Genomic DNA, 8383 nt, shown 5'->3' on the forward strand with positions numbered 1-8383 from the left:
AATGGAGACTCTGGTGTATTACAAGAGCTGATGCCACTGTGTGGCACGCTGCAGAAGACCTCGTGCTGGTGTGGTGTGTTCCCTTTCGCCTTTGTACCCAGGGGACTCTGTTAAGTGTATTACACGGGAACACATTTCCTGGTTTAGGTGGCTTAAGACTTGTTCTTACTGTTGTGATGTTCTTTACCTGGGGCTACCAAACAAAATCCCTCAAAGGTGGGTACTTGGCGAAAGGGAACAGTTACTGCAGAAGGATATATGTAAGCAGCTATGAATAATTCTGTTGATCTTAAACTGGAGGGAGATTGACTGAGGCAAGACACACTGTTGCATTGTGAGGGGATTACATTAAAGTAATAATACTAATGGATTACAGCGCACTCTGTAAAACATGAGGAAGCACCTGATCTAGGAAATTTGTTTTAAAATTTGTACAGCTTCAGTGATCCACTTAATGATCTCTATGGAGATCTTCCTCCTTTGCATAGTTTTATTTTTATTAAGCTTCTCTTATTTGCTTTTTTTTATTAAACTTCTCAGAATGCTATTAACAAAATGCAAACACAGATTATGCATATCCAGTATAGCATTTGCTATCAGCTGTTTCACAGAGGTGTTCAGAAGCTGATAGTACAAAATTTATGGCAAAAGCCAGGTTTTTGCTTCCTCCCACTTTGCCTCCAGCTGTGTCAGAGCTAATTTGAGTGAAACACCTAATTATCTATTAGCCAAGGTTATAATATAAAATTAGTCACAGCCCTCTATGAAAAATGGCTAACAACTTTCTGCTCATTAAAAATCAAAGCATATACTTACCCATTTTTGATACAAAATGACTCAACTAAAATCTGTTTGAATGAATGTATTAAAATTAATCTGGAAAAAAATCACAGTTAAACCAGAAACACCTAGAATAAAATGTCCATTTACATTTTAAAATGTATTTCCTAAAGCATTACAAGCCTATGAATGCTTAAGAAAGAACTCACACTTCATTTCTAACTTTGAATTTCTGAATACCTGGGCATGGCAATGCTTCATTTCTCACTAGCCGTCAAGAAGTTCATTAAAACACATCTTGATCTTCAACTGTAGAATTGAATACCTTTTTGAAACGCAGTAGAGGTCAGATTACTGTGAGAGATACATATCTAATGTCAGTAAACTTTAAAGTAGATGAATGAGCAGGTTCAAAAAAGTGTTTTGCAAATTTATGATCAGGAGATACTGAGGTCAATAGGTGCATACAAACCCTCTAACATCCCAAATCCAGCAGCTGTGGATACAAGGGAAGTACAAGGTAAATGTACCATGAAAGATTTTGTGCTGAGATTTTGTCCTAAACAGACTCTTCTATTGCTTCTGTCAGAACTGTGGTCTTAACAAACCACTGATCTTTGTGGGATATTTCTCACGTTGCTTGTTTGTAAAAAATTCTTTGCTCTTCAAATATTATAAAATATGGAGATTTTAGTGTGTATTTGTTTTGTGCAGTTATTATTTGATAAGCGCAATCATCATTTTGCTATAACACATTACAGTGAAAAAGGAGAGTTAAAAAATAGACACATAAAGGCATAACGTATATGCATGTATATTCTTCAGATATATCAGTGCTTTTGTGGTTTTGTATTGTGAAATGTCTATTATTCCGTAAAATACAGGCATCACAGTGAAAACGAGTCTTGAAATTCCAAATATGTTGCTTAATTTGCCACCCCAGGGTTTCTGAAATGCCTTAGCTTCAGCTGATATTTGGATCATCCTTTAGTGTGAGCTTTTTTCAGGGTCACTGAGCACTGTGGACATAGGAGACAGTTTCAGTCAAGCAGAGAGGGAACCTACTGGGTAAATGACAGGAGCATTACCTTGCAAACCAAGACAGATTTGTTTGGTATAACTTGACTGTCTGACCAACAGCTGACAAACTCTGATGCAAACAACCTGTTCCTTGAACCCAAATTACGTATGGTTTGTTTAACATACTCCACTTTACATTTCCACATGACAGTAACCTGTTTTGTTGTATAGTCCAACAAGCTTGGCCAAAAAGCAATATTTGCAATGCTCATGTTTCTTTCTCTGAATTATATTTCTAGTTACTAATTATTCTGAAAATCTGCCAAGATTCCCTTATCTGCAGGACAACACAGATGTCTGCATGCCATTTAACAGCTTTGGGGTGAGATAATGTAGCAGGTAAATACTGGCATTGACATCCAGTGTACGAGTGAAAAAGCTTGGCCCTCAGCACTGGATACATAAAAGACTTATTATGTAGTTTAAAGAAGCTGAGCTTGTGTACTATTGTGTCAGGAAAACAGGAAAATGTTATTTTATTATTTTATGCAGCTAGTTTTGTTTTTTTTTTTTTTTTATTATTTTCTTATACAAAATTTCTGCTTCATTGGCATTAATTTAATTTATTACATTGATTTTCTTAAGGATTTCTCCTCTCTTATGTGAGCAGTATTAGTTTTCTTCTTCGCAAAAAAAACACCCCTTACTTTTGTCAATGTATTAGTACAAGCCAGCAGCAAGTAAAATCACATTATTGCTGAATGCATTCAAAAAGACAGCACATTTGTTTCACCTCTCTTAGCACATGAGCAAAGTTCCCATGTAGCAGGTGGTTGTAATTAGTCTGGAATGCAGTTTGGCTGACAAATTCCTTCCTGTTCATTGCATAATTTTGCTGCTCCAGTCCCAAAACAGAGGGGTAATGGTGACAGAAGTCTTCTAGCTTTAGGTACTCTGGTATAAATCTTAGAGAATTTCCCGTAGTTACTGCTAATACAAGCTGATATTCTGAAAATTAAAATCATGCAGATTTGGGGATCCCTGACGCTCAGGTCACATGACTGAATGTTTAAAAGAAAGTTTTCAGTAAACACAATGCACAAAATGCAGAGTACCTTGTTAGTTTTTAGCTGACCTGTATGATGTAGAGGATCATGTAAAGAAATCTGACATCTCCATCTCTAACTTTCAGAGGGAATCATAAGCCAAACTTCTGTTGTATTTATTTATGAGGTATGGTATGATGTTCCACATAGTTGGGTGATACAGAAAGCATAAATACTTAGCATCAGCTGAAATAGTAACAGAAATCATTCTGAAAACCCTTGTTAAGGCAGCTGCCCATGCACCACCATGTTGGAAAGATGTGTTACACTCATGCATGGAGAGGTGTACATTCTTCTGTTGAATTGATGCTTAAGTCTTGCAAATGATGAATGGTGGATTTTCCCCAAATTCTGATACTTTGTAGGCTTTCCCAAGTTCACAGATCTTGCTAAAAAAATGACCATAAAATCATAGAAATGCTAATGCATTGAAATAGAAGACATCATTTCTCAAAATTGAGATATTGGGAGTGACACATAATGTTTTATTAAAAACAATCTGTTTGCTTTTTTATTTAAATAGCTAAATGTTGACAAATTATACAATTACAAGGTGCATTCAAAGCCTGTATTTTCAAGTGAAAATTAATTTTTTTTTAAGCCATTCAGTGACATGAGTGAGTTCAGACTATTTATCCATTTTTTAGGTGGCTGCATATCTGCTATGAAAGATGTATTAATTGTATAAGAGAAACACAGAATTTCAATACATTTATTACCTCCAACTATTTTGCAGACCTATTTATTTCTTCATTCCTAACCTATATTTTTAGAACAAGGACATCTAAACACAAATCAGTGTAATAACTATTCTAAAAAGTTTTCTACCATGTGCCAGAAAATCCAAGTAAAATTCTCATATTTCTCATTAGAAAATACTGTTTTATTTCAACTGTGAAAGTTTTCATAGAGAACGCTCTGTTTTTGCTAAAGCTGGCCTTGCAAGTCCCTCAAAACTTGGAGTTTAGCCTGTGCAACAAATTTAAGTCCTGTTGTTTATCATGAAGGTTGTATAAAAGTCTGTGTAAGTGCAGGGAAAAGGAAAACTGGGTCTACATACTTCATGTTCACCTTATGGTACAGACAAATTTCAGTGGCTGTAAATGATTGAATAACTTGATTCAAATACCATGACTGTCAAAACACCCCGAAACAACACATCTGAAACCTGTAGCCTTATTCACACGCCCACAAAATTCTCCTGTAGCTCCAGCTGTGTATGTAGATCGAAATTCATCTGTGTGAATCATTTTGTTGTTCCTTCTCCTGCACTTCATAAGTTATTTTTGTGGCAGTGCTATCCAATAGTTTCTCCTTATTGGTAGAAAAAAAATGGAAAATCCTAGGGAAAAAAACATTTAACAACCTTTTTTTTAAGCTTAAATGTGCTTTCAAATATGAGATCATGAGTTAACTCAGTAATAATTGCCAATGATATTCATTCTTGTGATATTTAAGTGAAGAAAAAGCTTAACAAAAAAAGGTATAGAAAATTGCTCTTTTCCTTGCTTTCCTACTAAATGGACAATTTTATGTGAACTAATATTTATCAACTAATAAGGCTTTCAGGGGAACCAATTATATATTGCCCCCAATAATTTTTCAGCCTTATAGACTTTTTCTTGAGTGAGACCTTTTGTAGCTTGTAAATATGGATTTAGGGGTTGCTCTTTTGGGAGGCAGCATTTATTGTCTGGCTATAGTTATGACAGTTACTTCTCCTGATAGAGTCTGTCAGAAGAAACACTTTAAATAAAGCTTCAAGTAAATGTACTCCAAATAAGATTAGTGTCTGAGAAATTCATCTGGCAGAGTAACCATGATGTAAGACACATCTCTGTATTATTATCCCTCTGTGACAAATCAACTGTAGGACACTGTTTCTGTAGAGATTAAATGCCTTAAATATGAAAAATATGTAAATCTATCTGTTGTGAGTTAGAGCACTTGAAAGGTCACTGTATGTAAGTGGTGGCATCCATAGGGAAGTATGTTTGTATGTGTGTCTTGTGGTCACTAAAAAATCTGCTGTTTTGTGTAGGGTTTTTATTCTGGATCCTTCTTTATATCTGAGCCCCTTTCTTCCATACAGAGAATGACAACATGATAAAGATGTTTTGTAGCCAGGTTTCTGTCCATCCATCCTCCTTTCCTTCTTCTGTCACCCCTCCTCTCTCTCCTGGGAAAAGAGTTGCATACTGGTTTGGTTCTGTGTTTGTTGTGTACCATGGACTGTGTAGCTCTAAGAAAGGTTAAAAAGTATTAACTGATTTCTGAAGACAAACTGGCGAAACTTGTAGTAGTTCTTAGGTGTTCTATGAGTTTTTAGACCAGTCCCAGGGTCACTTTGACTCTTGGCCACTGAGTTTTACTCTTGTGATGGACAGTTACACTTTTCTGATATGTAGAATTCTTTATACTAATGCTGAGCTTCACCATTTGAATTATTCTCAGTCTAAATCCTGAAGTGAAGATACAGGCAGAAATGATGCTGAAGAATGTGTGGTTCTTCTTCTTGTCTCCATCACAAATGGAAAACAGGACTTTGCTCCCCCCCTTTTGAATAGAGGCAAAAAGGTTCAATGAATAAATAATGTTAATTTCATCAAAACACTTATTCTTAAATCAGTAAAATATTCTAGGACGGCTTTTCCTTTTTCTCCTTTTTCCTTCCCCCCCCCATCTTCTCTTTTTTTTTCTTCTTTTAAGAAATTGCATGAATTCAAGTTGCAAAAAGAATATCTGTAACCTTTTCAAGGTACAAAAAAGATAGATAGTATCTTAGCTTTTAAAAAATTAATTAAAATGGTGACAAAGAAGAATAATATTTATTTATATTTTTATAAGACAACTTCACTCATAAGTGTTTGGAAATAAGTTTGAGAATAAAAAAGGTAAATCAGCAGCAAGAAAAACAAACCAAAACAAATCCTCTGGAATTCCCTCCTTTTACTAATAAGAACAAATACTGTAGTTTGTATTTTCAAGGGGAGGTCAACCTTCTAGGGAGGAAACCAGTGTAACCTATGAACTGTCACTTTTTATGCCAGATTTTGCATCTGCCCAGCACAGGTGAAATACAAAGTGACCATGCAATAGCTTGACATTACAGTATGTAATAATATACCTTAGGTACATTTTCTCAGATGCAGACAGTAGTATAAGAAATTTTATATTTTTGTTTTAAATTCTATTTTACTAGAATGTATCTGCTGTGAAGAACCCAACATCCCTGAAGCTATTTCAGCATAACCTATTCTAACGACCCAGTCCAAATACACAGGTGGAGAAAATATGAGAGGTGAGAGGGAAAAAAATCAGAATACTTTGAAGAATGACTTCTGAACTCAAATCAAGAAGACAAGTCTTTTTTTGCAAATACCATTTGACCATGAAGGAAGGAAGAGTATATTTGCTATCCAAGTCGATCTGCAGCACAGTGTATGACTGATGAAGTTTAGCACATTTATCGTGGAGTTTAGGTCAGTGAATTAGTTATCCTTTATAAATCAGGTTGAGAGCATATTCAAAGCATATGAATTTGGTGAAGTGGTTCTAAATTCATTTTCTAAAATTTGATAATGCACATTTAACTGAAAAAAATGGGAAGGCGAAAAGTCTGCCTTTTTTATTCTTTCTTTCCTTTTTTTTTTTTTTTTTTTGGAAGGGGAAGAGTAGAGATTCTGTTAAGTATCATTTCCAGAAAGTCAGTGTCACATAGCCTTCAAAGAGCAGGAAAATTGGTACTTACCTAGCTTTGCTGATAACTTGCCCAATTACCCAGACTTTACACTTCATATTTCTGTTCATAAAAGAACTTTTACACCTTCTGATGAACTCTATATTCAAGCAAATAATCATGCTTGTTGCCCATTCATGAAAAAATTACCACTTACTTAAAATACTTTGATAAAACATTTCAGTAAACAAATACTTCATATGCAGATCATTGCAGTAAGGTGACTATCCATAGTTTCTTCTTTAGTAGATATATAAGAATACTTTGTAGTTTCGCTATTCAGATAACATGGTCGTGCTGTGATGATCTACAAACAGCTGGTAAATTCTTGAGAAATGTTAGACTTTCTGGATAAGAATTCATTGTAGTGAATGTAGAAGTCAGTATAGACACTGATGCCTGGGATGATAATGCCATGTTTTCCTTACAGTGAAAGGAGAGACACAGTCACTTTCAGGGCACAACTTAGCCATGACATCTGCTAGAAAGAGATGAATTGATGATGGAATTTCTCTGTTTCTATTGAGTACCAAAGCAGCTGGGATCAGAGGCGGGTAATTGTACATGCCGATGGTTAGGTGAGACTAGTCCTATCCTGAGCATGTGGTAAGCCAACATAACAGTCATGACAAAACTTTGTGATTTTTATTGCACACATTTATTTCCTCCAGTGTGCTTTGAAAGCTGTGAGACACCTGGAAATATAAGTCCTTCTCGTAGGCTTACAATATATAGTGCTGTGGATATTAGAGAACAAGCATATTTTAATAGATATTCATACATTTACACACGCTTTAAATGTGTGGGTTTGGTTTGCACTACTTATTTAATTTCTTGTTCCATAGAACACTAGTACACCTATTACAATAGCACCTGGGCTCTGTGGTCAGGAATTGGGAGCCTGCAGTGTCTATAATTTTTGAAGGGATGAAATACAAAGAATCCCTGTCCCAGAATTCATTGTCTTTTATTGAGAAAAAGCTGCAGTAAGCAAAAGCAGTCCAGGGAAGAGGTGATTTGAGAGACAAATGACAGTGAGTAAGCACATACTTGGAATAATATTGTTGACTTCTGTGCAGTGTGTTTATAATCTATGAGCTCGGACCTTGGGAGGTGATTTTGGGTTTGTCCTATTTAAGCAAACACTTCCACTTCTTAGTTTCAATTTTTTTCTTTCTGGGAAATGAAATTCTTTCTTTCCTCCTTTTTAAAATTCATGTAAGCATAATAAAGTTTGCTGTTCTTATCAAGTCTTTTGGGGGGCATTGGTTCCTTGAACATATAACAGCAAGTGTAAAAGTAGCAATTTTGCACCTCACCTCTCTTTTGAGAGTACTGGTAATTTGTGGCACAGCAGATTGCACTGTCGTTTTATGGTTTTAGCTTTGTTTTGTAATTTATTTGAAAAATACCAAGGAGATGGATAGAAACACAAGTGAAGTAATTGCCAAATAAAACAATATCATGTCTATTATAAAGCTAAAGGTTTTGAGAAGTGTTAAATTTTTTTGACAGAATAGTGGGAAGGTCAGGTTGAGCAGCAGCTGAAATTTGGATACCGTAGTACTTGAAATCTTTTATATGCCTTTTAATGGCAGTTTTGTAGCAATGCAAAGAGAAAGAAGTCTTTGGGAAAAAAAATCTGTATGAAGTGTTTTTGATAAGCAGTGCAGGCTTAAGGGGAGAAGATTAACTTTTCCCATAACACTGCTCAGTAATATAGACAGATGTATAAGAA

The sequence above is a fragment of the Lepidothrix coronata genome, unplaced genomic scaffold, assembly GCF_001604755.1.
Source record: "Lepidothrix coronata isolate B3197 unplaced genomic scaffold, Lepidothrix_coronata-1.0 Scaffold216, whole genome shotgun sequence".
In the NCBI taxonomy this organism is placed as follows: domain Eukaryota; kingdom Metazoa; phylum Chordata; class Aves; order Passeriformes; family Pipridae; genus Lepidothrix; species Lepidothrix coronata.